Source organism: Triticum aestivum, chromosome 3B (genome assembly GCF_018294505.1).
Source record: "Triticum aestivum cultivar Chinese Spring chromosome 3B, IWGSC CS RefSeq v2.1, whole genome shotgun sequence".
Lineage (NCBI taxonomy): Eukaryota > Viridiplantae > Streptophyta > Magnoliopsida > Poales > Poaceae > Triticum > Triticum aestivum.
The window spans coordinates 336,025,412-336,033,508 of NC_057801.1; positions in this window are offsets into that span (position 1 = coordinate 336,025,412).

Here is an 8,097-nt window from a genome sequence, read left to right on the forward strand (position 1 = left end):
GGCAGGATAACCCGGGGTTTTGGTGAATACACATGGTATCCAAGCCGATGAACAGGGTAAATATAGCTATGTTCATTAGACAGGAAGCCCCCAAGTGACCTATCATAAGCCATCAAGGCAGGTTACCTATATTTGAACTGCACATTGTAGCAATTGTCTTTGGTAACCTTTAAACCTGGGAAGAAAGCCCCCAAGTCATTTGCAACAAGGTGTTTTAGCTGGATCAAATGGTAGTCATAGCTATGCTCAGTGAGCAGGAAGCCCCCATGTAATTTGTAATAAGGCGTGCAAGCTGGATCAAGAGGGTAGTCACAGCTATGCTCAATGAGCAGGAAGCCCCCCAAGTGATCTGCAATAAGGTAAGCCAATAGGACAAGATACCCATGTTTGAACCGCTCATCATGGCAGCAAGTTCTCTTTGGCAACCTTTAATTTTTTCTGAGAACTCGAACTTTGCGAGGGATAAATTTCTTCTTGAGCCGGGATTTCTTCAAAGCTTTGTGGGAGACAAATTCCCCTTGAACCGAATTTTGAACCAGAATCTTTCCTGATAACCTGGAATTCTTCTATTGAGCCGGAACTCTGTGATTGCCAGACACTTTTTTAAGCCGGAAATTTTCTGACGGCCTTGAAATTTTCACCAATAGGGCAGTAACCTCTAGGGTCGGTTTATTTTCCCTCCAATGACCCGGGGTTCTTGAATATTGTTGAGGCTGGCAACATTTGTTGTGTCATGTCCAAGTAGCCCCCGAGTCTTAAGACGACTCGAGGAGTTGGCTTAAGATTCTCCATACTTGACCGTGATATAAACCAGCATAGAATTGTAAACCAGAAGCTTGAAGCGAGTTGATGATCCTTGCAATACGTGTTGTATCCTTCCGGTATGAGTCATTCAACAAACTCCGTGGCATGACGGTCACTTAGGTGTAAACCATTTTCCTGCCTTAAGGAATTTGCAAGCCAGAGTAACATGTAATATAAAAATATACTGGATGGATTTCACCTGATATGTTAGGCCGGAAATTAACCGCCGCGGATTTGATGATCACTATGGTGAAGCTGAAGTTAATCATGGGAGAGTCGGCCGCGGGGGTAGACAGATGAGTCGGTCGTTGCATTGTAAGCCGGTGCGAATGGGTGAGTCAATCGCAGGCGTGGTAAGCCGCCCAGATGTCGAGGCAATCACGGATGCAGTAAGCCGCACGGACAATGAGTCAATCACGAGCGTGGTAAACCGCGCAGACAGCGAGTCAATCGCGGGCGCAGACAACCACGCAGACAGGCGAGTCAGCCATGTCACATCGATGTAGATTGGGCCACAGAGGTTGGTGATTGCACATACATTCCTTGAGCATTATGGCATAGTCAGATGCTAGCGCATGATAATTTTGGCGTGAGCTATATATTCACGGCCATCGCTCTTGCAGTGAACAATTATCCTGCATAAAAAAATATCACAAGACAAAGTAATTGTTGTTTAAAGAATAAAAACATATCAACAAAAATTGACTGGACAGAATTCATCTAATTTGTCCGAACGATAGATGATCCGCATATAGCAGATGTGTATAACATCTAGTAATTTCAACAACAATTTAATCAATCTCTCAAGGCCTCGACAGAAGCGGCAGTTCATAGTGATGAAAGCGGCTCAAAGTGAGACCGCAGATGCCCCAAGGTGAGACCAGGATGTTGAAGTAGAGGCAGCACGTAGGTAACGTGTGGCGGCTCTGAATAAGAAGAGCGGGGTGGCTCAGCCCGAGGTTACAGTGATGACGGCGAGGCAGCGGCTTTGAAGCGCTATCTCAGCAGGGCCGGAGCAGGGCGGCTCGGGATGAGATCCTCCGGGTCGTGTTTGACCCCCCCTAAGTCGGAACTCTTTTGTAGTTCGAACGGAACCTTTCATCAAGGCAGTCGGAACTTTTTTGGCAATTCGGACGGAACCTTTCGTTGAGACGGTCGGAGCACCAGGGCGGCGGACGACGGCGAGGCCTAGGAAGGGGACGACACGGAGCCGAGGAAGACGCGGCAGTAGAAGCCCGCGTGGAGAGGAGTACGAGGGTTAACTGGTTCGACTGCGGTGTGAGGCTGCCATCACTGCAGGGCCTGGACAGTGGCCGGAATAGTAGGGGGCGGTGAGGCCTCCGCGGCAGTACAACCGGTGAAGGGATACAGGAGCATGCAGCACGACCGGCGCTGCTTTGGGCGGCTAGAGCAAGAAGACCAGAGGTTGAAGAAGCACTATGGCCGTTGGATGGACATCATACGGTCAGTGGAGCTAGAATTTTTCATATTGACTAAGTTGACAAAGCCCTCCGTCCCCGTCAACTTAGTACGCCCACAAGTTAGCCCCCCACCAAGGTGGATCCCAACTAGCAGGGGGAGTAATCATTTTTGTGTGCGTAATATGGAGGCACTTCCTTGCATGTGAAGATATAGCTAGTGGGTCCAAGCTGACAGTGGGGGGAACATTTTTTCGTGAAATACAGAGGCCCTTCCGGTGGGTCCTAGTTGTCAGGTGGAGGAATCATTATTTTGCGCATAATAAGCAGGCATTTCCTTGTGTGGGCCCCTACTGTCAGCCTCTTCCGATGGCTATTGTTTGTTGATCATGTTGACCTTGCCGCGCCGAGAGCACAAATGCGGTGGACGAGGGCGAGGCCCATGAAGGGAACAACCCAGAGCCGGCGAAGCCACCGCATCGGATGTCAGTTGTGGCGTGAGGCTGACATCGCTGGAAAATAACAGGATATGTGTGTGGGTAGAGGGATGGCCTGGCGGCAGCATAGCCAGCCACGGGAGGAGGGAGCAGGCAGTCCCGGTAGCGCTGGTTTGGGCGGCTGGAGCAGGAAGATTATAGATTTAAGAAGCATGGTGTCCATCGGATGGACATCCAATAGTCACTGCTCTGTGTTGACTAAGTTGATAAAGCCTTGCGTATGTGTCAAATTTTTTTAGGACCGCGTCATCGTCAACCTAGTAGGCCCAGAAGTCAACCTCCAAGTCTATGGAAAACAACATAAAGTCCATTAGCCATTATTTCAATAATTTACAGCCCATTTGCTAATTCTTAAGGGTATTTGAAGCCCATATTCTTTTTATTAGCATTACAGATCATATATTCTAGGCACTGCTAAACAATTCAACGAAATTTTGCATATTTCGGTGGGGTCTGGACTCTTTTAATCATGAAATTTCGAGTCATGTTAAAAATAATTTTTTTAAAACTTATATCAAAATAAAATTCAAAAAACAATCCTCCACAAAAAATAATGAAAGTTAGAATCTTAACTAGCAAGATACCCATTCGTTGCACAGATCATGAAGATGCATTTGTATGAATAGTTTATCTTGTGGGAGAAAAGATGATATTTTAATGTAATTGCCAGTTGGCTTTGGTTTTTATAAGAGTAGAGAGTAGAGAAATCCTGAAAAAAAATGATATTTTAATGCAATTGCCAGTTGGCTTTGGTTTAAAAATTTACAGCCCATTTCTTACAAATTATAGCCCATTTTCTTTTTTTACTATGAATAGTAGGGTAAAAACCCCACTGCAATTTTTATTGTAAATAAACAAAGTATCCAGGAATAGAACTAAAAGAAGTAAACTAAGCTAGCCAAGCAAAAAGAAAAAGAAGAAGAATAGAGAAAGAAAGAAAAGAATATATACAACAAAGAGGCTTGAGGTGAGCCCCTAAGAAGGGAAACTAAGATTAAAGAAAAAAGAGTGAAAGGAGGAAATTCAAGAGGATAACAAAGTGTCCAGCCAGGAATGGAATGCATCTTCATATTTCTTCTTGATCCTGTGGGAGAGCAGTTTCATCTGTGTGAAATAAATGTGTTTCCAGCCTTGAAAGTAGGGTTGTATGTTCTCAAAAATCTTGTTGTTTCTAGTAATACAAATGGACCATGATCCCAAGATAATAATTTCCATGAAGAAAGGAACCCTTAATTTATCTCTCAGGTCTTGGAAGGCCTCAAGAATAGACAAGTTTTGAGTTCTCTATGGACATATGAAATCCCAGCATCTCATGGAGAATTGGCAACCCCAAAACAGATGATGTAAGGTTTCTTCTTGTTGACAGTTCAAAACTGCATAGTTGTACTCTTCCAGAATGAATGTTTTTCTTCTCAGAAGGGTTCTTGTATTCAGCCTATCATGTAAAAGCATCCAAAAAAACATTTTGTGCTTAGGTTGACATGAGGATTTCCAAATCCAAGCAAAATGAGGTGGAACTTGTTTGACACCTATGACCACCTTATATGCTTTTGAGGGAGGGAAGACACTGCTGCCCCAAATATAACTCCAAATTTCAGTACTATCTTGATATTATGATTGCCTTAAGGCATGACATTTGTCCTCTAGCTGAAGAATTTGTTGATGTGCTTGAATTGAAAGGGGCAAATGAAAGAGGTCTTCAAGATATTCTGTGTGAACAACTTGCTGCACTGTCATAGAGGTATTGTGCACAAATGAGAATAAGTGTAGAGATTCCTGCTGTAAAATTGTATTACTCCACAAATTAGTCTAGAACAGGGCACTTCTTCGATCCCCTAAGTTACATCTAGCCATAGCTTTGTATTGTTCCTTTAATTGGAGAATATATTTCCACCAGAAAGACCCTACCAATTCTTCTCCTGGGAGTTTATTGTCCTGGTAGTAAGACTCCCAAATGAGGTCAACCCAAGGTATATCATGCTTGTTGTAGAACTTATGGAGAGTTTTCATTAATAAAGCTTTATTTTGAGCAAACATGTCCATAACTCCAAGTACTCCCTGAACCTTTGGCCTACAAATTGTGTTCCAAGCAACATAAGCTGGTATATGATCCTCCATGTCAGAACCTCTCCAAAGACAATGTCTCAAGTATTTGATCACTTAGTGCTTGATAGTCATAGGAACATCCAGACAAGCCATGAAAAATATTGGTAAGGATGCCAGAACTGATTTGACCAGTAGTAGTCTTCCAACACTTGTCATAAATGTGGCCAAACCATTTTGCTATTCTCTGCACCATTGGCAACCATTGCTTCACACTGGGTTTAGTTAATCCTAAAGGAAGCCCTAGATAAGTGAATGGAAATTCTCCTCTTTGGCAATTTAAAGTGTTAGTAAAGATCTCCACTCTTTCCTCATGTATGTTAATAGGAACCATTATAGATTTCTGATAAATGACCTTGAGCCCTGTGGCAGTTGCAAATGTGTTCAAAAGAGCTTTAAGACAAAAACGTTCTCTGGCATTAGCTTTCATAATTAACAGTGTATCATCTGCATACTAGACAATTGTAAAATCAGGGTAGGAGTTTATTTGAAGAGGGGCAGTGATAAGACCTAGATCTCTTGCTTTGTTTAGGATGGACTGAAGAAAATCAGCAGCTAGCAAAAATAGGAGTGGAGGAAGGGGCTCTCCCTGCCTGACCCCCCTTTTGCAGTAAAATCTCTTGCCTGGAACTCCATTTAACATCACAGCAGAAGAAGCAGAGTTGAACAGAATTTGAATTCAAGATATCCGTCTTTCACCAAAACCTTTTGCTCTCAAAATGTCAATTATTGCTTGATATTCAATAGTGTCAAATGCTTTTTCAAAATCTAATTTTAAGACCAACAGCTCCGTCCTTGATTTGTAACATTGGTGCAAATACTCATAGGACCACCCCAAGCAATCTTGAATCACCATGTCTTTGAAAAAACCATACTGGTTGATGTGAATCAGTTGCAGAATAACTTTTGTAGCCTATTTGCCAACAGTTTAGTAATAATCTTGAAAACACCATTTAGCAGGAAGATAGGCCTGAAATCATTAGGAGTCATGGGTACCTCTTTCTTTAGTAATATAGCCCATTTTCTGGGGAAGCCCATTTCTTACTACTTACATCCCTCCTTGTCTTGAAAGATTTGCAGCCCAGCAGGGCTGAGAAAATCAAGTAGGCCTCAGCTTTGGTATTCTCCAAAAAAAAAAGAACTAGGCTAGCCATTTTCAGAAAGAAAAAATATATCAACTGGGCTCGTCATGTGCTTAAATAAAAGCGTAAGCGTGGGCTGGACGGGCACAACCCCCGCACAGCGCGCAGTTGAGCTTTGTCTATAAAATTAAAAAAACTGGGCGAGCTGCTGGGTCCCTGGTGTTATCCACTCGTTGTGTAATTTTCTCAATTATTGGCTACATTGACAATGGCGTGGGACCTAGTTGTCAAACAATTAGGAGGAAGTATTTTTTTGGCTTGTAATAACGAGACACCTGCTTGCGAAATGCAATGACCCTGGTGGGTCCCTACTGTCAGCCTCTCCAGGTACAGTCATCTGCTGATTCCTCTTGGTCGTTGACCATGTTGACAACGCCAGACGGCAGTGGGCACAGCGAGCGAACCAAGGCGAAGAATGATGGCGAGGCCTAGGACGGGAATGAACAGCAGCCGTGGAAGATGCGGTAGTGTAGTGGCAGGTGGAGGGGAGTACGAGGGCAACAACATGCAACTCAAGCTTACAAATGGTACAAAAAGCCCAAGGATTAACTGTTCATCAAATTTTTAGACTAAACCCAGATTGAACATGGCAGTAAGATCTAACCCAACCTCTCTTTTTCGCAGTCACAAACAAATGGATCGGTCTGATCCATAAAATCAACATCCTGTGCAAAAAATTTTATTTCAGGATGACTACAACTTGTTGTAAATAGAAGCCGAGCACGTTTAGAAGCCCATTTGTCCACCTAAAACTTCTTTTTTCGCTCTTCAGCATGTCCTTCCATGAGAAATCTCTTGCAGTAAAACTTAAGCCTCATGGACAATAGTAACCTCGCATTCAACAGGAAGAATGTGACAAAACTTATGTTTGCTTGATTGGACGCATATCCTTCCATCGTTAACGCCCTCAAACGAATGTCATGAGAACTGAGAAAATCATGGTGCTCAATATGCCACTGATTGGTTATATGTTTTGCTCCATGTGGTTGTGCCTAAGTAGACATGAAGATTGAAAACAGTTAAGGTCAGAAAAAAGAGTATGTTGAAAGAACGACAGTTGAACAGTAATTCTAGTACAATATATACGGGCTTTCAGTGTGCATGAAATCATCACCTCTATATATAAATTCTCTAGAGATCGAAAGCATCGCAGCAAGCCAATAATTATGTTCAGATCAAAACGAAACATTCTGATATATAAGATCTTGACAAAATCCAGCAGCATTGATAGGCTATCAATGGACGAACTCTTCATTGAGCATATAACATAATATTAGTACCCAAAGTGCACTCGAAGATGATATAAACTTATGTGCACAAATGAAAAATGCAGCTTATGATTACAAATGTGTAGATGATAATATATGATACTTGAAAAAGTGAGGAGCCATACACCAACTCCTTGTGATCATTAAACGGGTCATGAATTACACCCAAGGTCTCCAGTTTGGGCACAGAGACGATAGTTATTTGTGAAGGTTTATAACAATTATCAAGGAGCAACCTTTGAAGTGAAGGGGCATCTTCGATGATGAGCTGCTGTCCTTCAAAACAAATTCCAATGCTTTTTAGGTGAGGCGACTTTATTTGGAGACAACTGAGAGGGATTTCTATTCCCAAAACAATCAGCAAGCGCTCCTGGGCAGGGCAGTTGGAGTGGATGATGCTATGCAATGAAGCCTCCGACAGATAAACCACCACAACCGAATTTTAGAAGTGGGAGTCGAAGCATTTGTACCATATTGTCTGGTAGATGGCACCAGGCGAAGGTGGTGGTGTGGAGAGAGGAGGAAAACTGCGAGATGGACAATGGTGGTGTGGGCACGAATTCTTGGTGTGTTCATGGTATGAAACTTTTGTGGTAATGGTAGAACTCAAACTGTTGGAGTTTTGGAATTCAGGGGATGTCAGCCAAGTGTCCACCATGCCGGGTATGGATAGCAGGTAGCGTGTCGGGATGCAGAGGCATTGAACGGGGCCCTGCTGGTGAGAGGAGACGACGGCTCTGAGGAGATCAAATTCAGGAAGGACAGATCAGACGATAGTCGAGATTGAGGGGCGCGGTGCGCCATAGAGGGCGCCACCGAGTTGAGAGGACTTGTGTGCGGCAGCAATCCTTGGTGGGGAGAAGCG